Raw genomic sequence first — 27,447 nt, 5'->3', positions numbered from 1 at the left:
AATTGCAGGTCGCGGGAAGCAAGGGGAGACTGGAGGTGGTCTTAAGGCCTCGGGCGTTGTGGCGGAACGGCCCTTTAATTACAGTGACAGGCGGTCCCCACTGGTCGCTGCTAAATGTCATCGGCGAAACAGTCAAATACCACGTGTGTTTGCTTAACACACTCTTATAACTCAATGCATGGATAATGCGTTGGAAAGCAACAGAACACCTGTCGATACTAGCAATTATATTTTTGCAATATTATGCAAGGGTTGTGTCATTCTTTTTTTTCAATTTTTTCTCTCGCTTTTTTCCGTATTTTTCTCCCATCCCAATTTAGTTGTTATGCCAATTCCCTTCCTGGTCGTTGCGCGCATTTTTCCCCCACTTGCCGGCCTAGGGAGGGTTGAAGACTATCACATGTCTCCTCCGATACATGTGGAGTCAGCCAGCCGCTTCTTTTCACCTGACAGCGAGGACTCTCACTGGGGGAGTGTAACGCGTGGGAGGATCACACTACCTCCCCTAGATCCCTTCCCTGCTGAGCAGGCGCCCCGACCGACCAGTAGGAGCCGCTGTTTACAACGACCAGGATACACACCCCATCGGCTTCCCACCCGCTAACACTGCCAATTGTGTTAGTAGGAACGAGTGACCAAGCCGGAGGTACCGCTGACAGCTGGATTCGAACCCAGTGTCTCTGCGGTGGTAGGCGAGCGCTTAGTCCGCTGCGCTACCCAACCGCCCCTGGTTGTGTCATTCTTATCAACACCTCCGTTATATGTTGGGAACAAGGTGTTATTCTTAGTGTAGTTGATGGTATACACAGATACCACACAGTATAACCATCACACTCTGCCTATACACAGATAACACAGTATAGCCTTTGTTGAGATAAGAGACTCTGTATGGGATTGTTAGTAACTGTCCAACTATACATATGACTGTTTACACTAGTAACTGTTTACCTGTGTAGACAATTGTCTCCATCAGTGATTGCCTTGGTGCATATATATCTGTCCCCACTCGAGGGCGCTCTGGGCGTAGCCACTCAGGTATTCTACCTTAGGGCGACTATAAAAGAGGTGGTGCCCGCCCCTATCGTTCTCTTCTCCAACGTCTCTTAAAGAGAGAAGAGTGTTGTACAACTACTGCTTATGTGTGAATAAAAGAAGCCACACCAGTTCAGGCACAAGATAGAAACCATGCCGCTTGACCACATTATTGCCGCCTTGAAGTGAGTTCTGTTAACAGGTTATGGGCCCAGATAACACCGGGGCGAAATAGTGGAGGTACTGTATCAAGCTTAGCTGAAGTAATAGGCTAGGATAGCGCCGGGAGCACCGCGTGGCTAGTCGCTAGGCCGACCAGAGTAAAAAGCTAAGCATACCATTAACGAAGAGGATGGAAAACCAGAGAAGAGACAAGTGGCCGACATTCACTGGAAAAGCAGAGAACTACGCACTCTGGGAAGAGCGCATGCTATGCTGCATGCACAGGGCGGGGCTGAAGGAGACAATCCTGGGAGCCCCCACCGGAGAACTGACAGTGGAACAGCAAGCCCTGGACGACCAGCGGAATGCTAGCACGTACTGAGTTAGCGCAGATGCTTGACGACACCAGCCTGGGGCTGATATTCCGCGACACTAAAGACAGAGGCAGAGAAAGCCTGAGAGAAAGGTACTGAGAGAACATTTCATCGGGCGAGGAAGACCCAGAGTCGTGGCCCTCTACACAGCACTAACGGGCCTGAGGAAGGGGATCACCGAAACAGTGACCGAATACGTCAACAGAGCGGAGCAAAGCATGACGCCATTGAGGAGTGCCGGAGAAGCACTGAGCGATGGGCTAATGACGGCGATGATGATCAAATCAAATCAAATCAAATTTATTTATAAGGCCCGACAACACACGTTAATGTCCCCATGGGCCGTACAGGTCTTCTTTAAACAAGTCAAGAAGAAAACATAACAATAAGTCAAGAACAGAACAAGAACACCATAAGGTCAAAAAAATTTAAGATAAATGCAAATAAATGAAAGAATGCAAGCACTCCCAGACATACCCCACGCGAAGGTAAGGAAAAACTCACTAAAACCTAACAATAGGGAAAAAAGCTCCACAGGCAGTGTGGAGTAGAGAAACCTTAGAAGGGCCATTCAAGGGGGGATCTCCCTTCTTAGATGTTGGTGATAGTAGTGTTGCAGACGGACAGTTGGTAAGCATGCACTCATGTGTGTAGTGAAACACAGATGAGTGCATGCAATAGCAACTGAACATTTTGAAAGATTAAAGATAGAGCTAATAGCGATAGCAAATGAACATTTTGAAAGATTAAAGATAGAGCTGATAGCGGATCTATTTGAGGCACAGGGGCGGCGCAAAGAGGGTCACGTCCTCCCCGTCTTAGTCACTACCGATGATGAGGGGACTACCGGAGCTGTACAAACCGTTCACACTCCTGATAACACACGGTTCAACGGACATTACGTTGGGACAGTTCAAGGCTAAGCTAAGGAACTTCGAGGCCTCAGAAGACACCCACCCAGCCGTCGCGGAGGAGGGGGAGAGGGTGCTAAATGCTCGAGAGACGTCAAGAGAGAGAACCAGGACTACGATGTACCTGGCGTGCTGGCGATGCAGAGATAAAGGCCATCGGAGAAGCGAATGCACAAAGGCTGTCTGGTGTAGCTTCTGCAAATCCACGGGGCACACAGACAGAGCGTGCATGAAGAAACACAACCAGAACGCACGATACGCACATGGACAAGCTGCCGGCCACAGGCAAGAGGAAAGCCACGGACAAAATGGCGACTACAGGCGAGACGAAAACCACGGACGGAATGGCGACTACGGACAGGATAACGGCTGTGGACAGGATGACAACAGCGGACACGACAGCGGCGACTATCGAGGCGAGTCGAGACGACGCCCGGAGGATAACGGGACAAGAAGACTGCGCTTTCGGAGCACGGACGGCGGACATCGCCGGACCGGCCCAGATGCAGCGGGCCCCGAGAAGGAGACTGATCGTGGACACGGGCACGTCGTCCCATGTCATCAACGACAGGAGTCGGTTCAAAAACTTTGACGACACTTTCCACTCGGAGAGGCACTGCATGGAACTGGCAGACGGTAGACGCATCTACGGGTTGGGACAAGAGAGGGGAGACGCACAGGTATGCCTCACGGACAGCAGGGGGCGCCGGCGTACGGTGACGCTAAAGAACGCCCTATATGTACCATCGTTCCCACAAGGACTATTCTCTGTAATAGCTGCTACTGCAAGCGGCGCCAAGGTGTCCTTCGATAAAGGTAAAAATGTTCTTGTAGAACCTGACGGTACCCGGTTTGACATAAAGATGTACCAGAGAGTATTTTATCTGAAAACGGAGTGTAATGACTACGACCAGTGTAACGATAATGATGATGTGTATAGCGGGACGGCCAGTCACGATATTCAGACATGGCACAAGATTATGGGTCATTGTAATTACGAGGATTTACTGAAACTACAAGTAGTATCAGAAGGTATGCACATTGAGGGGGAGAAGCGTAAACCTGACAAAAATTTTGCAATGTGCAAAACGGGGACGTTTACCCAACCGAGATACAGAAATCCCACAGACAGAGTAGGGGTACCACTTGCACTAGTTGACATGGACCTAGTCGGCCCAGTAAGCAACGAGTCCATAGGAGGTTTTGGATATGTACAGTCTTTTACAGACGTGTGTACAGGGGCAGTGTTTGTTTACTTTATCAAAGAAAAGAGTGACATACTCCAGGCCACGGAAAAATTCCTGGCAGACGTAGCTCCTTATGGTGCAGTAAAATGTTTGAGGTCCGACCACGAAACCGAATTCACAAACAGAGAGTTCCAATCACTGTTGGGAAGGTATAAGATAAGACACGAGACGTCACGTCCATATCCCACACACCAGAGCGGGGTGGCAGAGAGGGAATGGCACACCCTTTCCGAAATGGCTAGATGTAAGCTAGCAGATAGTAACTTACCAAAGAGCCTGTGGCATTATGCGGTACAAGAAGCCGCTTACACCAGAAATAGGTGCTTTAATAAGCACTCTGGCACCACTCCATATACAGCGCTGACAGGAAAGAAGTGTAATCTAGCCAGAATGCACCGATTTGGATCAGTGTGTTATGTGCACCTGCAGGACAAGGGAAAACCCAAGTTCAAGGATGTTGAAGGATTTTTCGTAGGACATGACAGAGGAAGTCCTGCTCTCCTAGTTTATCATCCCGGTAAAGGGATAGTACTGAAACACATGCTAGTCAAGTTTGTCACAAAGGCAACCTGTGAGGGCGAGACACAGACAGAGGAGCCAGAGCTGGACTCCAGAACAAGGTGTGTAGAAATAGAAACACAACACCCCAGTGTACTCAGTACAGTTGCGCAGACAGACAGTCAGCAACCCCCAGAGGGCGATGACGAGAAGCACCTGAGGGTGACGTCAAGTGCCTCAAGCAGTGGGAGGTATTCCACAAGGGAACACAGACCCCCAGAACGCTTGACAGGCTATGCCCGGGAAGGGAGTGACGAAGAGGACAATACACCTATCCCCGTTGGCCGTTGAGCACTACTACAGGGTAGTCAGTGGGGTAGACCCGACCTCTAAAGAGGCCACAATGTTCCCAGAAGAGGGCATGCATACAGTGGGAGGGAAAATGGATGTATCCAACCAAGTTACTAGAGGGCAGTCAGTGGGGTAGACCCGACCTCTAAAGATGCCACAATGTTCCCAGAAGAGGGCATGCATACAGTGGGAGGGAGATGGGGGTATCCAATCCAGGGAGGTATTGAAGACCACGGTAAATACAAAGTATGGTTCATAGAAATTGATTGAATGCTGAAGAATTGAGCCATATATTTGGTCCCATGTTTAAGTACAGAGATGGATGAGTTACCAGGTTTAAAATGCTGAAATGGATCATATGTTTAACCCCATGTTGAAGTACAAAGGTGGGTGGTTTACAATGTTAAAGTACAGAGGTGATCTATGTTTAAAAATACAGAAGTGGAGGATTTGATCATCGCCCCAGACCACAAAAGAAAGACCTAGGCAGGTTAAACCATTTTATAGGTATGGACTTCGAACAGTCTGTCAACTGTGTAAAAATATCCCAGAAGAGATATGGGGGAGAAGGTCCTGAGATGTTTTTTTTTTTGACTGAAGTGAGAAATGTATAGATAAACTGTTGGTAACTTAATTCTGTTGGACAGCCTGTACTCGCCCTGACCTATGTTCTGTAGTGAGTAAGGATGTCATAGTATTCTTTTTGTTGATCCCACAGAGAATCATACGTCAAAATATGTTTTTCCGTTATCCCAGAGGTGCTGCAGACGGACAGCAAGGGCTTAAAGGCTTAGAGCCTACAGGGATACTATCAGCCTGTGAAGCTGAGTATATATCTCTAGCTATGACAATACAAATGTGTTAGGGTTTGAAACCGACCTCAAACGCACGGCACAGACAGGTAGTTCAGAGTTAGCCAAATACTAGGGCGTATTTATTTTCAGAGTCAAAAAGGAGCAAGTAACAATCTTGAAACAAAGGGAGACTGCCTTCAGCAGAGTTATCTGCGGCTCTGCAGATCCTCTTGGTGTTCGAGGTGGGGAAACGGTGTTGACGCCGAAGCGGCTCTGCAGATACTCCCAGCTTCAACTCGAGGTGGAAAAGAGAGAGAGAGAGAGAGAGAGAGAGAGAGAGAGAGAGAGAGAGATCAATAACAGTCCACATCACACAAAGGCAGTGCGGTCTCCTCCTCCCTTAGCTGAGTCCAGAACAAACAAAACGATATCTTCAGTGTTCACCACAACACACAATTTAGCTGAGGGTCAGTGCAAAACAAAAACGATAATCTTCAGTGTCTCTTCTAAACACACCCCAGCTGAGTCCAGTGCAAGCAAAATGATAATCTTCAGTGTCTCCTTTAACACACAACTTAGCTGAGTCAAGTGTAAGCAAAAATAGAACTCTTCAGTGTTCTTCAAAACACAAAACAGAATAGTCCAAAAAGGGGTTTGGTTCAAACTCACCAAAGCGCAAGAGTAAAGCGGGTAAACGAGGCGCAGCTCAAAACGGGGGGACAAGGTCTTCACCAGCGGCAATCCACAGATGTCCTGGAGGGAGAGTAGACGAGGCACAGCAACGGGGAACAACAGGCAGAAACAGAAGTATTCAAAACGACCCGACATCGATTGAAGGGAAGTCCCAGTATAAAAAGCCTCTGGGGCGCTAATCAAAAACTATGACAGGTGCGTGCTGGAATTGATACTTGCTCCAAAAGCGTGTGGCGGGGAATGCACCAATCAACACAGTACCTTAAAGGAGCGGAGCGTGTGGCGGGGAATGCACCAATCAACACAGTACCTTAAAGGAGCGGAGCGTGTGGCGGGGAATGAACCAATCCTCACAGTACCCCCTCCTCCACGGGAGCCACCCGGCGACCCAACCGACCTCGGCCCGGACGGGACCGAAGGAAGCCGGTGATCAGGGGCACCGGAGAGGGGGACAGAGACAGAGGCCCGGAGGGGGAGGCTGGAGACGGGGACCCGGTGAGGGGGGCTGGAGACAGGGACAGGGAACCGGCGAGGGGGGCCGGAGATGGAGGCAGGGGCCCGTGAGGGGGCTGGAGACGGGGACAAAAGGGGAACCCCGGGGCGAAGGACTGGACGGCGCCTGAAGACACTGGGCATGACAGGAGGGGCTCCACCCCCTGATGGTGCCGGAGGACCAGGCGATGTGGGGCTCATGCAGCGCGAGCCAGGGCCGACCCAGGACTACCGGGACAAGAGGGGATCTGGTAATGAAAAACTGGAGTCTCTCAACGTGGTTACCAGCCACGGTGAGGAGGACAGGACAGGTGCGTTGAGTGATGTCAGCCAGACGGCGATGATCCAGCGTGAAGACCTCCAAGGGCCTCTCGAGGTCCTCAAGTGGAATGTTGGCCCGGGTGGCAAACTCAACGTCCAGGAAACTCCCATCAGCACCAGAGTCAATGAGTGCACCCACCGTCGCCCGCTGGTCCGCCCAGGCTAGGGTGACGCTCGTCAGACGGTTAGGTGGTGCACGGGTGGGGGAACAGGAAAAACGGCTCACCAGTATCTCCCGGGGTCCCGGCGAGCCTGGTCTTCTTGGCCGGGTAGGGCAATTGGAGACACGGTGTCCATCCCGGCCGCAGTAGAGGTAAAGGCCGGACCTGAGCCTGGACTCCCGTTCGGCCGGGCTAAGGCGGGTGCATCCCAGCTGCATGGGTTCCTCCTCGGTCACAGCCCGGGAGGGAAAAAACCCACCGGTCACGGAGGGGGCAGGACGGTCAGCAGAACGGTCCCGAGGACGGGGGGTCTGGGGAACGTCTGGGGGTCCTAGTCATGCTCGCTCACGCCTTCTCTCCCGGAGGCGTCCGTCGATGCGGATAGCGAGGCTGATCAGGCCCTCGAGAGAATCGGGCTCCTCTTGGGTCGAGAGCTGGTCCCTTACTGCGTCGTTGAGCCCCCTCAGGAAGGTGAGACGAAGCGCTTGATCGTTCCAACCTCTCTCCGTTGCGGCCAGTCTGAACTCCAGCGTGTAGTCTCTGACACTGCCACTGCCCTGCCGGAAGGTGCCCAACCGAGCTCCTGGGTCCTGGCCACGAGCTGGGTGGTGGAAAACCCTTCGGAGCTCTGCCACGAAGTCTGGGTAGGAGAAACAAAAATCGGCCCTCATAGCCCAGGAAGCAGTGACCCACTGTGCTGCTCGGCCCGTGAGCAGGTTAGTCATGTAGGCTACTCGGGCTCCCTCTGACAAAAAACGGCTGGGTTGATGAAGGAAGACCAACTCACACTGCATGATGAATGTGGCACAATCCTCGAAGTTACCCTCGAACAGACGTGGTTTGGAGAGACGGGGCTCCCGAGGTGCGAGGTCTGCCGCGGGTGGTGATCTGGCTGAGACTCCTGGGACAGGTGGGGTTAAAAGCAGAGTGTTTAATGCTGTACTGAGAGCCTGTAGCTGGTGCAGAACAACAGCCTGCTGATACCCCTGGGTAGTCTGCTGGGTGGCCAGAGTGTCAATGGCATCCAGAATAAGCTGGACCTCGGCCCGGAGGTCCTGTAAAACAGCCACAGCCGCACCCAACTGTTGGGTGTGGTCGTTGACCAACTCGATCTGGACCGCCAACGCTGCCCTGACCCTGTCTGTGTCGGCTGAGGTCGTCATGGTCGGGTCGAAATGTTAGGGTTTGAAACCGACCTCAAACGCACGGCACAGACAGGTAGTTCAGAGTTAGCCAAATACTAGGGCGTATTTATTTTCAGAGTCAAAAAGGAGCAAGTAACAATCTTGAAACAAAGGGAGACTGCCTTCAGCAGAGTTATCTGCGGCTCTGCAGATCCTCTTGGTGTTCGAGGTGGGGAAACGGTGTTGACGCCGAAGCGGCTCTGCAGATACTCCCAGCTTCAACTCGAGGTGGAAAAGAGAGAGAGAGAGAGAGAGAGAGAGAGAGAGAGAGAGAGAGAGAGAGAGAGAGAGAGAGAGAGAGAGAGAGAGAGAGAGATTGGAAAGAAACAACCCAAAACCAGAGCAAATTGAAATGCTATTTGGCCCTAAACAGAGAGTACACAGTGGCAGAATACCTGAGCACTGTGACTGACCCAATACTAAGAAGATCCTTGACTAGGTACAGACTCAGCGAGCACAGCCTAGCCATCGAGAAAGACATATACTACACCCAAAGAGACTTTGAAAACATGGACAATAACTCAAAACTCCCATACCTACTGGGAGAAATACAAGAATGTGAAATAAAGCCCATTTGAATTGAAGAGAGAGAGATAGATAGAGCATGTCTGTGTGTGTTAGAAAGAGAGAGATAGAGAGAGAGCATGTTTGTTTGTGTGTGTGTTAGAGAGAGAGCATGTATATGTGTGTTAGAAAGAGAGAGAAATATAGAGAGAGAGCATGTCATTTTGTGTGTTAGAGAGAGCTATAGAGCATGTCTGTGTGTGTTAGAAAGAGAGAGAGAGAGAGAGAGAGAGCATGTGTGTTTGTGTGTTAGAGAGAGAGAGCATGTCTGGCTCAACATAACGTTAGCCAACATAACGTTAGCCTTAGCCACGATAGCTAGCCGGCCCGAGAGAGAGAGATATATCCACGGCGGGAATAGAATAGAGTGCATTAAAAACTCACCAAACGTCCAAGAGGATGGAGACAACCTCGTGGAGTTGACGAAGTTCATCTCTCCTCTTCATCTTGGCATAACAATGCTACACGCGCTCTCTCTAGGTTAGCTAACGCTAGTTAGCCTTTAGCTAAGCTAGCTACTAGCCGACATTTCTGTTAACAATGCATGCTGAACTACTTTACCCAGGGGCCATTACAATACACACAACCCCTCCCCCACCTAACACCTTCCAGGTGACCTGCAGGAGAGCAGCCATGTGGCTTTGTTATTATGATGTGATGATATGATATGATATGATATGATATATGATATGATATTTTCATTTATAATGCGGCCCCCAGCCCATCTTTTACGTCGGTCCGGGGTGCAGCCCGGGGGGAAAAAAAGAGGTGTAGAGGGTGAACAGAAGCTCAGTTCCTTGGGGGGCGCCGGTGTTGCTCACCAGCACATCTGACTGGCGTACTGCGGCCTGTTAGTGAGGTAGTTAGCGATCCAGACCACCAGGCCGTGCTCCAGCTGCATCACTAACCAAGCACTCCCATTGCCACAGTGTTATTGTACATGAGCTAATTAGTTAACACACACACACACACACAATGCCGCTGGGAGGTGTGATTACAAAGTCTAATTCCTGTATTACTTTACATTATTCATGCAGGTAGTGATGGTGTTGGCGCCACACTGACCTTCTAGTGCTTCAGCTAATGATGCTCAAATCTACACACACACACTATGCGTGCATTCTCTCACACACACACACACACACACACACACACACACGCACGCACGCACGCAAGCACGCACGCACGCACGCACGCACGCACGCACACACACACACTCACCCACCCTCTCTAATCCCCTGTAGTATCCTGAATCTCCACCTCCCGACTGTGACTAGCTGCTTGCTCGCTAACATGGATGTTGCATTCATTACCGTGGGAATACACAAACAACCTGTTGAGGGCCAACCAGCCTGGTGTAGCATCACAAGGAGAGCTCAGCTCGCTGTTGAGGGCCAAACAGCCTGGTGTAGTGTGGTATATATTGAGAAAGACCTCTAACTTCTTCATAACTACGCCCCCTCCCTTCTAATCCCCCCCCCCCCCTCTGTTTATCTTGTTTGTGACGCCAAATTGTAGGATATATCCACACAGCTTAGTGTAGCATTTGATTGATTGATTGAAAACTTTATTAACAGATTGCAGAATGGGTACAATACAGTACAGCTCAATACACACAATTGTTAAGGGGATGCAGACCAGAGAAAGACTTTCGTCTTGTTTACATCAGGGTCCCCCATTTTCAATTCATCAGGACATATAGGACATACATGACATACAGATAGTCAGTACTGCTACATCTATACATTTATGACATACCAGATTTGCAAATACAAGGAGAGCTCAGATCACTGTTGAGGCCCACACAGCCTGGTGTAGTATCACAAGTAGGGATGTTCGATATTGGCTTTTTTACCGATATCCGACATACCGATATTGTCCAACTCTTAATTTCCTATACCGATATCAACCAATACCGATGTAATGGTAAATAAAAGTTAAATAGATGTTAAAAAAAAGAAAAAATGAAAACCGATACCGATCATTTCCGATATTACATTTGAATGCCAATATCGGCCGATAATATCGGACATATCTAATCACAAGGAGAGCTCAGATCTCTGTTGAGGGGCCAACAGCCTAATAACACTTACAATCATTGGTAAACAAACGTAGTGCTGAAAATATACACGTTGACTGCTGTTTTGACAGGGTTAGGGTCTTTACTCTTGGCTACATTTGAAAAAGAAACACAACATTAATTATTACGGACTGTACGATCTATTTATGATGTGAAATTATCGCCGTAGGTCCCAGTACAGGGTCAGAACCATCTGTTTAACTTCCTCAGTGTCTTTAACCCTTTCACTGCCACACTACAGAAGGTTAAGCCTTTACTATCACACTACCGACGGTTGATAGTAAAGGGTTAACTTTCTGTTGTGTGGCAGTGAAAGGGTTAACCTTCTGTGTATTGTCGCAGTGAAAGGGTTAACCGTTTGGTAGTGCGGCAGTGAAAGGGTTAATGGTGATGAAGTACATTTCTCTCATGTTACACACCTTCTGTCTCCTCCCTCTCATATCCTGTCTGCATAACACACACACCGCACACACACACACACACACACACACACACACACACACACACACACACACACACACACACACACACACACACACACACACACACACACACACACACACACACACACACACACCTTTGTTTGTGGTTTTGCAAACACAACCCCCAACAGGAAGGCCACAGTAGCGTGCGTGTGTGTGTCCTGGTCATTGATAGAGATAGTTTGGCTCAGCAGAGAACAATAGACAAAGAACTGAAGAAAAAACAACAACCTGTCTCATCCAGTTGGGTGACTCTCAGACTCTCTCTCTCTCTCTCTCTCTCTCTCTCTCTCTCTCTCTCTCTCTCTCTCTCTCTCTCTCTCTCTCTCTCTCTCTCTCTCTCTCAGACTCTCTCTTGCTCTCTGTCTCTCTCTCTCTCTCTCTCTCTCTCTCTCTCTCTCTCTCTCTCTCTCTCTCTCTCTCTCTCTCTCTCTCAGACTCTCTCTGTATCTCTCTCTTCCCTGTGTGTGTGTCTCTCTTCTCTCTCCTCCCTGTGTGTCCCCCCTCTCTCTCTCTCTCTCTCTCTCTCGCTCTCTCTCTCTCTCTCTCTCTCTCTCTCTCTCTCTCTCTCTCTCTCTCTCTCTCTGTTCTTGCTGTCATGAATCTTAGAACAACAGATCCATGTTTGATTTGCAGGAATGTGACCCCCCCCCTTCTTAGCGTTCATGGTATTTCAGGGACATGGTTCACTTTACAATAACAAACATAGCCTGGTTGTCATCCTGCTACTCACTCTTACAACAACAACAACAACAACAACAACAACAACAACAACAACAACAACAACAACACAAATGATAACAACAATAACAATATGTCACGACTCAACGTATTGAACCCAATATGCAGATAATGAGAATTGGCAGACCAGCATGGGTATATTTAATTAGAAAAAGAGTAGTCAGGTCTCCAGGCAGAGGTCGATTACACAGGGGGGGTTCTCGTACAGTCCAGGGGCGTGCAAGGGACAGGAGAGTCAGACAGGCAGGGGTCAAAACGGGTGCAGGTCCTCATACGTTCCAGGAAAAGGCAACGAGAGTTGTCAGGCAGGCAGGGGTCAGGGGTCAGAGCACGTCTATTGAGAGCCAGAGATCAGGGTGAAGAGCCAGGTAGGACTGCGGGGAAAGGAGGACAACAAAGGCTTAGGCACGGTCGGAGAACAATGGACTAGAGAACTATACAAGAGCAGAATAACAAGACTAACTGGGAAATACGAAGTTACGATCTGGCAGCATCATGACATCTGCGGCGGGGTTATATCACTGACGTAATCGCCCCACAGACGTCAATCAGCTGCTCCGCTGACAGCAGCACACCTGCACTCCATACCTGGTTAGGTAAACTGTTAGGTAAACCGTTAGGTAAACTGTTAGGTAAAGGGTTAGGTAAACGGTTAGGTAAACGGTTAGATAAACTGTTAGATAAACTGTTAGGTAAACTGTTAGGTAAAGGGTTAGGTAAACGGTTAGATAAACTGTTAGATAAACTGTTAGGTAAACTGTTAGGTAAAGGGTTAGGTAAACGGTTAGATAAACTGTTAGGTAAACGGTTAGGTAAATGTTAGGTAAATGTTAGGTAAACGGTTAGGTAAACTGTTAGGTAAACTGTTAGGTAAACGGTTAGGTAAATGTTAGGTAAATGTTAGGTGTCTCTCTCTCTGTCCTCCTGTCTGCTCGCTGTCTGTCTGTCTGTCTGTCTCTGTCTGCTCTCTCTGTCTGTCTGTCTGATCTCTGTCTGTCTGTCTGTCTGTCTGTCTGTCTGTCTGTCTGTCTGTCTGTCTGTCTGTCTGTCTGTCTGCTCTCTGTCTATGTATGTATCTATATGTGAGTGTGTATGTGTGCGTGTGAGTGTGAGTGTGTGTGTGGTATTCTTGTTTACCAGAGAGGAGATCCGGTACAAGAATCGAGTTCGTTGGTTGACTTTTTTTATTACATTGGATGCCATTTTGTCACAGGAAAGATTTACCTTTAGGATGGAGCCCAGGTAGGTAATATCTTCTTTCCTTGTGACAATATTGTCACCCACTGTAACTGAGAAGCCGTCGGTCTTGCTGAGTTTGTTATTTGAACCGAAGAGAATGGACTCTGTTTTGCCCATGTGTAATGATAGTTTGTTATCAGCGAGCCATATGCAGATTTTGCCTAGTTCGGAGCTGAGGGTTTTTTCAACCTGTAACTTGTTCCTGTCAGAGACCAGCAGGGCTGAGTCGTCCGCAAACAGGAACAAGTTGCAGTCACAAGCTGATGACATGTCATTTGCATAAATTAGGAACAGGGGAGGCGTGGCCCTGACAGCCGCTTCTCCTCAGACCAGCCCATGGCTCTGGAAGCCTCGATAAGACACACAGGCTCTGGAGGCGCCTGGGGTGGAGTGCGGCGGGGCGGAGATAAGAGGAGGAGGAGGAGAGAGGGAAGGAGAGAGAGGAGGAGGAGAAGAAGGAGAAGAAGGAGAGAGAGAAAAACCTCTGCTGCCTTTTGGCAATTACTCCCAACGAGGAAGATTCCAACCCCTTTCCCCCTCCGTGACGTAAAGAAAACCCCCACAATCCTTTTAGTCACAGCCATGACAGATGCTCAAAGGGAGACAATTGCACAACACACACACACACACACACACACACACACACACACACACACACACACACACACACACACACACACACACACACACACACACACCTAATCTTTGACTTGAGTTTACTTTATTTACAAACTTGGGTTAATTCTGTCTGTAGGCACATCCCAAGTCCAGCTGGCTGTGGGACTTCTGATGCAATTCTGAAACTCCTTTCAAGTTTCAGGGGGGGGGGGGTCAATAATGTCCTTTTGAGTTGAGCTGTTTGAATTATAGCTGAGGGGTACAGGCTGAGTGAGGATATCTGGGGTACAGGCTGAGTGAGGTTCAGGCTGAGTGAGTTAGAACCTTTCTGTGAACTTGGAACTGGTATTTCCATATGGATTCATTCCAAAATGTTACCCCAATTTCTTGGGTGGAAATAAAATGGCAACCTGCATAATCATCACTCTTGTTCAAAGAGATGCAGAAATGACAGCTATACCAAATCTATTCCGAGACCACGGACCCAGTAGTAGGCTACTTTGTTGGCGCCGGTGTGAAAATCTGCAGAGAAACATTCATATCTTTGAAACCGTTTTGTGTTAAATTGTATCTCTCCGTAGCATGAAGACTGGCAGTGCGCATAAGGCATATTGATTGATTGAAGTCTATTTCAATGTCATTTACATATTTGAAAATGAGTGAGAAGAAGCATACACGTATTTAATCCCACCCCTATTTACTCATCAGAACATACTATATTTTATTTACTCGTTCTTTTTTTTTGTATCTACTTTCTTCTCCTCCTTTTTTCTGTGATTTTTCTCCCCATCCCAATTTACCTCTCGTGCCAATTCTCCCTCCCCTGTCCTGATCGTTGCTCGCATATGCCTCCCACTGGCCGGTTGTAGGGAGGATAGAAGCCTTGCATCACATGTCCCCTCCAATACATGTGGAGGCAGCCTGTCACATCTTTTCACCTGCCAGCGCGGACTCTCATTTGGCGAGGAGTAACGTGTAGGAGGCTCACACTGCCCCCACCCTTTTTCCTGACTTTGCTGTGCAGGCGCCCCAACCGACCTGTAGGAGTCGCTGTTCACAACGACCATGTTAACAGAATTCGGCTATAGGGCGACAATAATGTGGTCAAGAGGCATGGTTTCTATCTTGAGCCTTAACTGGCGTGGTTTATTATTCACATGGCAGAGCAGTAACACTGTAGGTCTTCTCTCACTGAGAGACTGGGGGGAAGAGAAAGAATGGGAGGAGACATCTCTATTTATACTCGCCACCTGGTGGTGTCCATGAGTGGCCCCGCCTAGAGCGCCCTCTAGTGGAAACAGTTATATATGCAGTTAGACAGTTACTAACAATCCTACCTAGAACCTCTGACTTCAACACTCCCACTTCGGTTTGTATTAGCATACTGGGTAACTTCTTCGAAAGACATTTTACAATGGAAATAATATACTCCAAAAACATCAAAAGAATATGGCAGTCAATATCTACACACCAAACATGGCCTCTGCAAATCTCTTCAATTTCAATTTGGAAGCAGGTTTCGTCATAGCGTCTGCTACCATGTCGTCCGTTGGGCAATACATCAGTGTCATCCTTTCTTCTCTGATGACAGATCTGATGAAATCGTATTTTATATCGACATGTTTACATCTCTGTCGGCACACAGGGTTTCTAGCAATCGCAATGGTTCCCTGGTTGTCCTCGTAAACAACAGTCTTCTTATATACATAGGTATCTATCCCTTGGAGCAGTTGTTCCAGATAAATACACTCCTGTATTGTCATAGCTAGAGCCATATATTCTGCTTCACAAGTTGATAGAGCCACGGTGGGCTGCTTTGTTTTCCACGAAACCAGTGAGCTATCTGCGTTCAAACTCACACAATATCCTGTGGTACTCCTTCTATCTGTGGTGTCAGCTGCCCAGTCTGCATCCCTGTAGGCTTTAAGTCCTAGACCCTCGCTGCTCTTTCTGAAACACAGTTGTCTGTCTGCTGTACCTTTAAGATAACGAAAGACATGTTTTGCTGTGATCCAATGCTCCTCTGTGGGGTCAGCGAAATGCTATGACAGTTTACTCACTACAAAACATAGGTCAGGGCGGGTACATGTTGTTAAATAAATGAGGCTGCCCACAGCTTCTCTGTACATTTTTACATCTGTCAGTTTCTGAGCATCCTCCTGATAGTCTAGTTTTTGATCACATGGTGTTTCCCTTGATCTACATTCTTGCATGTCGAAATGTTTCAGGATCTTTTCCACATATCTCTTCTGGGATATTTTTACACAATTAGCAGACTGTTCAAAATCCATACCTAGAAAATGCTTTAACCTCCCAAGGTCTTTCATTTCGAATCTGATGGAGAGCATCTATTTCACCTGTGCTAGGCTCCTGGGCCCTCATGTATCAACGTGACGTACGCACAGATATGTGCTTAAGCCGTGCGTACAACCATTTCTAAGCAAAGTGTGGGATTTATCAATTTTAACTTGTGCTTGACTTTGTGCTTATGTCTACGCACAGCTCTGAGCATGCTTAGCTGACGCCCAGTGGTAGAATATCGTTACTACGGCATAATCGCTCCTCAGTTCATGCATTAGTTTCAACGCGGAAATAAGCTTCCGTGCATTACTTCCAACACTGGCGTGTTCAACTTCTGTATGACCCGTAATTCATTATAGTTCATTGTAAAATAGCGACAGTAGTGTAATTATAACGGGCTCATGCGGGAACAAGAGGTTGGCTTGCTTTTTGGCACGGGGGGCAGAAGCAGAACACCCACCTCAAACGCCATTAAATATTGTTTCAAATAAAAAGCGACATACTATTATTTTGTGTCATGTTTCCAAATAAGATTAGCCACAACGGAATGCTTTCTACTTCAATTTGTTGATTAGAATAGATTACCTCGCTCCGTTGAAACTTCACTGAGCTCAGCACACAGACATGATAATAATAATAACAACAACAATAATAATAATAATAGCTTCATTTTACATAGCGCCTTTCAAGAGACCCATGCAAGGTCGCTTTACATAGATGGGGGGGGGGATAACAAAGTAATAAAGATAGTGGACAGACTATGTATGTAAATATGATGATGGGATTCAAGTTCGCGTTTTTATTGATCATAGGCATGCTGTCAGAGTATGGTGTCATAATCAAACATTCTAGAACATTTGTCATCACAGATCATGTCATAATAGAACATAGGCTACATGGCATGGTCCATCGTGATATTGTGTAGACTGTTATTACTGTACCACCCATTGTGACAACAGCCTTGTGAGCTCCCGCACACAAACATGATGGAATTCAGTTTGTATTGATCACATAGGCAGGCTACATCATACATGGCAGTGAGATTCATTGTTCTTGTATATGCTCTCGTATAATTGTTTATATAGGCTACCCAATACTGACATCAAAATAGATTGTATGCCTCTAGAAATCATATGCAGCAGGTAGAAAATTGACGGAAAATCCGTCGCGATTTGGAATAAAATTGAGGAGAACTTTAATCCCTGGGTATTAATCAAACAAAACGGAAAAAGGCAGTCATATTCCAGCACGGTCTTTATTAGTGTTTGCGCTGCCCAGGCAGCAATGGTTAATAGATATCATATCCGACATCACCGTACGTGTACACGTCTGTCAGCCTGTCTCATAACACGCTTCCCTCGGTTTAGTCCATTTTTCCACATTTCATGGGGGTGTTCCATTACCGTATATGGTTAATCGGGCCGGTTTTGGTATGCAAATACGTGAAAGTGTGCACGAGCCTTAGCGTAGAAGCAAGGTGATATTTATCATGACAGGTGTGCGTAGGACCTGTGTACGCACGTGTGATAAATCCCGTTTTTTTTGTGCGTGCACACATTCTAAATTCTGTGCTTACGTGTGGAAATAGAACATTTTCTGAGGAAACTTGATAAATGAGGGCCCTGGTGTTATCTGCTGCTATGATCAAATCATCTACCCAAATGACGATGATCACTTTTCCTGACTCCTTTGACTCCCTCGAGTAAACACAGGGGTCTACTGGGTTCTGTAGGAAGTGATCTTTGATAAGGCATGTATGAAGCATCTCATTCCAATTTCGCCCAGACTGTTTCAGGCCGTAAATGGATTTTTCCAGCTTACATACTAGCTTCTCTCCTTTCCTTTCGTAACCCTCAGGTTGTTCCATGTATATCTCCCTATATATGGGTGCGTGCAGATAGGCTGTTTTCACATCCATCTGATGTAAAATTAGATTGTCCTCAGCCGCTTTTTGCACCACTACCCTTATACTGGTCAGATTGGCTGTGGGGGAGACTGTTTCACCGTAGTCTATCCCCTCCCTCTGACTGTAACCCTTAGCTACAAACCTTGCTTTGTACTTGTCCCCTTTGCACCACTACCCTTATACTGGTCAGATTGGCTGTGGGGGAGACTGTTTCACCGTAGTCTATCCCCTCCCTCTGACTGTAACCCTTAGCTACAAACCTTGCTTTGTACTGTCTGTCTGCCCTCTGGTAACTTGGTTAGAGTGAAGGTGTGGTTGTCCTCTAGGGACCTCATCTCCTCATCCATCGCTCTCTCCCATTTACTTGATTCAGGGGACACTATGGCCTCTTTAAAGGTCTGGGGTACCCCACTAACTACGCTGTAGCAGTAATCAACGGTGATGGGTGTACTGTCCTCCTCGTCACTCCCTTTCCGAGCATAGTCTGTCAGATACTTTGGGGGTCTGTGTTCTCTCGAGGGGTACCTCCCACTGCTTGGGGCACTTGACGTCACCCTCGGGTGCTCCTCGTCATCGCCCTCTGGGGGTGGCTGACTGTCTGCCTGCACGACCGTGCTAAGTACACTGGGCTGATGTGTCTCTGTTTCTACACACCTTACTCTGGAGTCCAGCTCTGGCTCCTCTGTCTGTGTCTCGCCCTCACATGTTGTCTTTGTGACGAACTTGACTAGCCTGTGTTTCTGCACTACCACTTTACCGGGATAATAAACCAGGAAAGTGGGGCTTCCCTTGTCATGCCCTACAAAGAGTCCTTTTTCACATCTGGACTCGAGCTTTCCTCTGTCCTGCAGGTATGCATAACACACTGATCCAAATCGGTGCATTCTGGCTAGATTACACTTCTTTCCTGTCAGTGCTGTATACGGGGTGGTGCCTGTGTGCTTATTGAAGCACCTGTTTCTGGTGTAAGCGGCTTCTTGCACCGCATAGTGCCATAGGCTCTTAGGTAAGTTACTACCTAGTAGCTTACACCTAGCCATCTCGAAAAGAGTGCGCCATTCTCTCTCTGCCACTCCGTTCTGGTGTAGGGAATATGGACATGACGTTTCGTGTCTTATCCTGTTCTTCCTCAACAGTGATTGGAACTCTCTGTTTGTGAATTCGGTCCCGTTGTCGGACCTCAAGCATCTTACTGTACCATAAGGGGCTATGTCCGCCAGGAATTTTTCCGTGGCCTGGAGTGTGTCACTCTTTGCTTTAAGAAAGTAAACAAACACTGCCCCTGTGCACACGTCTGTAAAAGACTGTACATATCTAAAGCCTCCTATGGACTCGTTGCTTACTGGACCGGCGAGATCTGTGTTAACCAACGCAAGTGGTACTTTTACTTTTTCTGTGGGATTTCTGTTTCTCGATTGAGCAAACTTCCCCTTTATGCACACAACACATTCTTTATCAGGTCTACGCTTTTCGCCTTTAATGTGCATGCCCTCTGTCACTGCTTGCAGTTTCAGTAAATCCTCGTAATTACAATGACCCATAATCTCATGCCATGTCTGAATATCGTGGCTGACGGTTACTTTACACACATCATTGTCATTACACTCTGTTTTCAGGTAATACATTTTTTGTCAAATCACGTACCGTTGGGCTCTACAAGAAAATGTTTACCTTCAATGAAGAACACAGTTCGCAGTAGCAGCTATTACAGAGAATAGTCCTTATGGGAACGATGGCACATAGAGAGCGTTCTTTAATGTCACTGTACGCCGGCGCCCCCCGCTATCCGTGAGGCATACCTGTGCGTCTCCTCTCTCTTTCGCCAACCCGTAGGTGCGCTTTCCGTCTGCCAGCTCCGGGCGGAAAGTTCTGTCAAAGTTATTGAACTGACTCCTGTCGTTGATGACGTGGGACGACGCACCTGTGTCCACGATCAGTCCCTTCCTTTGGGCCTGTTGCAGCTGCGTTGGCCTGGTGACGTACGCCGTCTGCGCCCTGGGGATGAAGCCCTCTCGTTCCGCTACTCTCCAGTCGTCGCCTCGATCCGTCTCACCCCGACCATCGCCGCCATCTTGTCCATGCGCGTGTCGCATGCCCTGGTCGCGTTTCTTCATGCACGCTCTGCCTGCGTGCCGTGTGGATCTGCAGGGGCCACACCAGACAGTCCTCGTGCAGTTACTTTTCCGATGGCTATCTCTCCCATGGCGTCGCTCTGGCCTTTAGCGCCCTCTCTCCCGCCTCCGCGGCGGCTGGTTGGGTATCTTCTGAGGCCTCGAAGTTCCTTAACTTGAACTGCCCCAGCGCCATGTCCGTTGAACCGTGTGTTACCAGGAGTGTGAACGGTTTGTACAGCTCCGGTAGTCATCATCATCGCCATCATTAGCCCATCGCTTGGTGCTTCTCCGGCACTCCTCAATGGCGTCGTGATCTGCTCCGCTCTATTGACGTATTCGTTCAGCAGGCGCCACGCTTTCTAAGGCGGGGTTCTCCCCCTCGCCTCCGTTGTGCTCAGCATGCTCCGTCTCCCCCGGTGCCGCCTCCTCAGGGCTCTTGGCTGCTACCTTCCAGTGACTCCCGGCTGCTACCTTCTTGACTCTCCTGTGAGGCTTCTTGGCTTTCATGTTGCTCTTTGATGGTGGGCGTAGTTTTAGCTCCTGTTGGCCTAGCGTCTAGCCACGCGGTACTCCCGGTGCTAACCTAGCCTATACTTTAGCTAAACTTGCTACCCTTATTGTTTCGCCCCCCGCGTGATCTGGGCCCATAACCTGTTAACAGAATTCGGCTATAGGGCGACAATAATGTGGTCAAGAGGCATGGTTTCTATCTTGAGCCTTAACTGGCGTGGTTTATTATTCACATGGCAGAGCAGTAACACTGTAGGTCTTCTCTCACTGAGAGACTGGGGGGAAGAGAAAGAATGGGAGGAGACATCTCTATTTATACTCGCCACCTGGTGGTGTCCATGAGTGGCCCCGCCTAGAGCGCCCTCTAATGGAAACAGTTATATATGCAGTTAGACAGTTACTAACAATCCTACCTAGAACCTCTGACTTCAACAGACCAGACTACCACCCTTCGACTTCCCACCCGCTAACTCTGCCAATTGAATTAGTATGACGGCCGGCCCAAGCCGGAGGCAACGGCGAGAGCCGGAATTCGAACCCGGTGTCTCTTGCGTTGGTGACGAGCGCAATGTCCGCTGCGCCACCTAGCCGCACTTTTATTTACTAATTCATACTTTATATAATATAACATATAATACAGGCTTTGCTCCCCTTCACGTAATTCACTCGTTGTGGTAGAGACATGATCATAATCAGGTGTTTGTGAACCTGAGTCTCCCGAAAACGTAGTCTCCCCCGACAGGGCTTCCTACGCTGAGCTATGGTAACCTTCTCGCACCTACCGCATAATACCTCTGGGAATCCGCGGAGGCATGAGGCATTCACTGGTAGGGGTAGGTGCGGAAAAATGTCCATTATCTCAGCGTAGGAAGCTCTGATCGACTCGGGTTTGGTTCTACGTGTTCGGGGGACTCACGTTTCTGTTAACCCTTTCACTACCACACTACAGAAGGTTAACCCTTTACTATCACACTACAGAGACGGTTACCGTATGTAGTGTGATAGTAAAGGGTTGACCTTCTGTAGTGTGGTAGTGAAAGGGTTAACCCTTTGTCACGTGGTAGTGAAAGGGTTAACCTTCTTTAATGTCACAGTGAAAGGGTTAACCGTTCGGTAATTGTTATGGGAACAGAGGAACGGACCCGTAAAAAGCAACACAACAGATTCAAAGGGGAAAAAACGCCAACCGGCGTGTATTTATTGTACAAACTAATATAACAAAAATCAAAACAGCAGAACAAACAAAACGACGCATGTGGTGGTGTAGTGTGGGAAGCCTGGAATATGATGTGTGTAATTAATCAATGTGTCTGTAAGCTGGTGACTATGTGTGTGTGTGTGGGTTTAACTAAATGTAGGTGGGGTCTTACCGTGTTGTAGTGGAGAATCCAAAAATACTGGGGGAATCAAGCGAGCGGAATAAAACACGAGCGTGGGGTGATTCAGGAACCGCGTCCCCCACACTAGACGAGAGAGAGAGAGAGAGAGAACTGCCAGTAAATACGAGCAAATCAAAACAAGACAACGGTTTAGATACCAGCAGTACTCTCAAATGCAATAGACAGGAATAGCCAAATAGTCAGACGCAAAACCTACTGTTCCTGGTCAAACGAACTTGTGTTGTCCTCAGGGCAGGTCAACGTTTACACTCCCCTCCGTCCAGGGCCGGCCCTGGCACATTTGGCGCGCTAGGCAAGCTTCACCACGGCGCAAAAACTGTGTTCAGCAAAAGAATTCAACTGGGTAGTTTTTGGCGCCCCCCTCTGGGTAGCGCTCTAGGCAACTGCCTATGTCGCCTGTAGGAAGCTCCGCCCCTGCATCCATCACTGGCAGGGAGACAGAAACCTCTGATTGCAGATTGGTCACAGGTGTCGGCCGAGTGTCTATCCACATCTGTCTGTACATACCTGCATATAATCCTTTTTACATGTCTGTAGATGTACAGTATATGAACATATCCCTTACCAACTTTTACTACAGTAGCTGCTGGCCAGTATGACTTACTACCATAGTGTCTTTATACCTGTATCACTGTACATATTAATACTACAACTCTGTACATACATCTGATTAGCACTATTACTCAGTAGTACTAATTTATATATGTTGTACTCCTGTCACCTGTACATTGTATAACACTATTGTTACTGTTACATTTGCACTCAGGTTGGATGCCAAACTTATTTTCCTTGTGCTGTACCTGTGCAGTATGATGACAATACATTTGAATGTAATATAATCTAATCTAATCTAATCTAATCTAATCTAATGTGTGAGTGAACACGAGACACAAGTTGTAAAGCTCTTTGGATAAAAGCGCTGTAAGAATGCAGTCCCTGTTCACAATGGGTCTCTCTTTTGCCGTTAAAACATTGACTTTCACCTTGGAATTGCATTTTGGAATTGCCTACGCTTGAGGCGTTTCAACCAAACAGACCTTTTCCAAGCGGTTCATATCTCGCCGCAGACCGGGAACTTCTTCTTTCTGTGGTTAATAATAAAGTGTCTTGGAACTTGGAATTGCATTTTCAGTGAGGCGTTAAAAGTCGGAACTAAAACTGATCAAAGGAGAGAGCTCCTTTTCTTGACACAGGTGCGGGTAAAAAACCACCCACATTCAAATGGAAACTGTCTTTCCAGTGAGGCGTTTATAAGATGAGAGAGAGAGAGGGGGAGGGGGAGAAAAAAGAGCAAGGGAGAAAGAGAAAGATAGACAGAGGGAGGGAGATAGAGACAATGGGATGGAGAAAGAGAGAGAGACAGAGAGAGAGAGAGAGAAAACAGAGACGAAGATGAGAATGGTGTTTTGATTCGGTCATGAGAGAGGTAAGAGCTGACAGCGTAGAGCAGCTGTTCTAACATGCTCTTACTCTCTGTGTTGCCTTCATTTGATGCTTTTTTTTCTTTAAACTTTTCAAGGGCAAAGTACAATCAGTACCTTTGTTCTTTCAGTAACCCCCCCCCCCCCCCCCTTGTGAGACATGTCAAGTCACCCACTGTGTCAGGCAGGCTTAGGCAGCGGTTACACCTTTCGTTTAATTTTCGTTTCATTGTCATATGTGTTTCGCCGCAACGTGGCAGCCTCGAGTCACACTTTCGTTTTTGTCACCTGAGCACACTGATGTAGTACACTGCCAAAGCAGTAGGTGGCAGTAGGTGGCAAACATGAAGGCAATTTCAACCAATCAGAACTTGAATGTGCCTGCAAAGCAAATGTCAACAAGGCGGGCGCCACCATCTTTTGCCTAGTTACCCAATGCAGCACTTCTTTTTCAAGTCTAATAAAAGTGCAATAAACAAAACGGATACATTCACTGTGTGTTCTGCCTGTCATTTGTTGATGAAACAAAACTAACATCAACACAAGTGACCACCAAGAGCGGATAGTTTAGTCTAAAAAAAGATCGGTAGCTACATTGTTAGCTGCATGCTAACGTCAATGGAATTTGCCATTATAACAGTATAGCATTGTGGCTAGAAGCTAACGTTAGCTCATGCTAGTTAGCCAGCACCAAACTGATGATATCGGGAGCTATCAGTAGTTAGATAACATTAGAGACAACGCTGTGTGTATTAAACAAAGGTGAATAGATGACTGGGCCATTTTGTTTAATGCTTGTTAAGTTGAAAGAGGAGCTTTGAGCTAACATGGTCTGATAGCTCACGTTAGCCAGCTGCTCATGCAATCGGTAATGCTAGCAGAATGAATGGATGTAAACTTTATTTAACATATTGCATATGGGTACAATACAATACGGCTCAATACAAACAATTGTTAAGGGAATGCAGACTGTTGTAGCTTGGACTGGGGTCCTTATAACAATAACTTGACAACACATGGTAGCTGCAGCTATTTTGGGACACGGAGCTATGTCCCAAACACACACACACCCACACACACACACACTGTTGTCACCGGAAGGGCACGCAGATGGTATCTACTGCGCATGGGCGTTTTCGCAACAACGACTCCGTGCAGACTACACGGCTGTTGTCGGCGCGTTTTTTAGGGGTTCTCCAAAACGCAAACACAATTTAGCGTTTCAGCCGTATCCACCAAAAAACGCCAAATAACGCATTTCTGTGTAAAAGGGACATGAAACGTATTCAAAAATGTATAAAAACTAGCACAAAAACACTGTGTGTAACTCCCGCTTTACTCTACAGGTGTGTTGTTGTTGTTTCCCGACGATGTGATGTTATTTCTGGCTGCCACTGCTCTGTTGTTCTTACAGTAGATGATGCTTAGTGCTGTTGTCTGATGAAAACATACCGTGTCTCCAAAAGGTCATCTTCTCGGGACTTAAAGGGATAGTTCACAGGGTTTTGTAACCCTAGCCTTAGTTCCAGTTTCTCTATTTACTGGTGATGTTGTTGAACGGTAGAGTCCTTTCTCAGCCCAATCCACCTTGTTCCTCATGCTAGCTCTGAGTAGTTAGCCACATGCTAGCTCTGAGTAGTTAGCCACAAACCACTGTGTTCCTCCTCCTAGCTCTGAGTAGTTAGCCACATGCTAGCTCTGAGTAGTTAGCCACATGCTAGCTCTGAGTAGTTAGCCACAAACCACCGTGTTCCTCCTGCTAGCTCTGAGTAGTTAGCCACAAACCACCGTGTTCCTCCTGCTAGCTCTGAGTAGTTAGCCACAAACCACCCTGTTCCTCCTGCTAGCTCTGAGTAGTTAGCCACAATCCACCCTGTTCCTCATGCTAGCTCTCTGAGTAGTTAGCCACAATCCACCCTGTTCCTCATGCTAGCTCTCTGAGTAGTTAGCCACAATCCACCCTGTTCCTCCTGCTAGCTCTGAGTAGTTAGCCACAAACCACCGGGATCATCCCTATGTTCCCCGGGTCCTATGTTCCCCGGGTCCTATGTTCCCCGCTTGATTGATTAATAGATTGAACATTTTATAAATTTTTATTATTTTATTACTTATTAATGTCCGCCTTGTTTCGAACTGGTTAAGCTTAGGCCCTCTTTCGAAGTTGGTTAAGGTTAGAGTTTGGAATCAGGGCTGGTGGTCTAAAATTTTCAATCAATCAAGCGGGGAACATAGGACCCGGGGAACATAGGACCCGGGGAACATAGACATGCTCCCAAACCACCCTGTTCCTCATGCTAGCTCTGAGTAGTTAGCCACAAACCACCCTGTTCCTCCTGCTAGCTCTGAGTAGTTAGCCACAAACCACCCTGTTCCTCCTGCTAGCTCTGGGTAGTTAGCCACAAACCAAGTGTGCTGGAACCGGGCCGATCAATTATGCATGTTGGACATAATTCATGATCAATATCAATGTGTTAAGACATATGACCAAGGACCTGAATCACACTGAAGCACACTGAAAATATACACTTTGTGTAAAGGCCGAATGAGTGTTTTTGTTATAGATTATTATTATTATTATTATTAGTATTATTATTATCATTATTGTTATTATTATTTCCAATAGAAGGATATGATTTATGGGAATGTTATGATTATCTGTGTAACCAGTTGGGTGGACTCTGTTGTACTGTGGGCGGATCACCTGCACCTGTCAGGTGGATCAGCCACAGCGCGGCGGAGATCATTAAATGGGTGATAGGAATCAGCTGTAGGGGGGTAGCCGACGGGGAAAGCATATAATTTTCTGACCGCTTTAGGACGCTTAGGATCGTTTAGAACATTTTAGATAGGCTCTGAACCATTATAGGAAATAGGATCGCTTTGATCACCTCTCCCATGTAACCCATACATTTTCTAAATAAATCGGATATCACGTTGGTATCTGATAACGGAACTCAAGGTGTGGAGACGATTATTTGGATGGAGCGCGTACAGAATCACTCCCTGACTGCCATTGGAAGCGGACCCAGGCAGAGGCCGCTACATTAAGTCAGAAAATTGCTTTTATTGAGACCACCCAAGGCGAGGTGCGCTTCGATAGAGTGAGAAGAGGACTTGTCAAGTTGTTAAAGTCACCCAGGCTAGAGGTGCGCTTCAACAAATGACACCAGGAAGGACGGAAGGAATCGATCAACCACAGCCACCACAGTGAATGATCCCGATTCCCGAGGACAGCAAATGGAACGTTCGTAAGTAGAATTTATGAATGAAATGTGGCGCGTGCACACGGCGCTGTGGAATATAAAATAATTATAAAGCTGTCTTAAGAATTGGCGGATAAATGTAAACAAGATGTCAGCTTCTGAAATGGATAACATGGATTTGACGGTCGCGGAAATTGAACTGAGACAATTAATAGCATCACGTAAAGGGAGGCTTGCAGCATGCACCCGCAAGCAAAATGAGATTAAACTGATGATGATATCAAAGGAAGAAGAAGGAGTAAAAACGTACATGGCATTGTTCAATAAGACACTCAGTGCTTTTAAGATCGCAAATGAGTCTGTACAGTCGTATTTACAGGATGATGATGATGATGAAACACAATGGTATAAACCAAAAATAGATGAATTTAACACTTTGATCGCCATGGGTTAAATTCATAATTTACCATCCCTCGCCATCTCTATTTGTCTATGGAGAAGTTCCCCTTCTTTGCAGGGCTATAACTTTTTAAATTATATTGCTAAATTGCCATTATTATGGCCCATTCAATGTCCTATATGTATTGTTCAGGGTGTAGCAACGTTAAACTTTTTCATTCACATATTCATACTAAAATATGGTCTAAA

This window comes from Notolepis coatsorum, assembly GCF_963971535.1.
Source record: "Notolepis coatsorum genome assembly, chromosome: 10".
Classification (NCBI taxonomy): domain Eukaryota; kingdom Metazoa; phylum Chordata; class Actinopteri; order Aulopiformes; family Paralepididae; genus Notolepis; species Notolepis coatsorum.
This window is presented reverse-complemented; position numbering follows the sequence as displayed.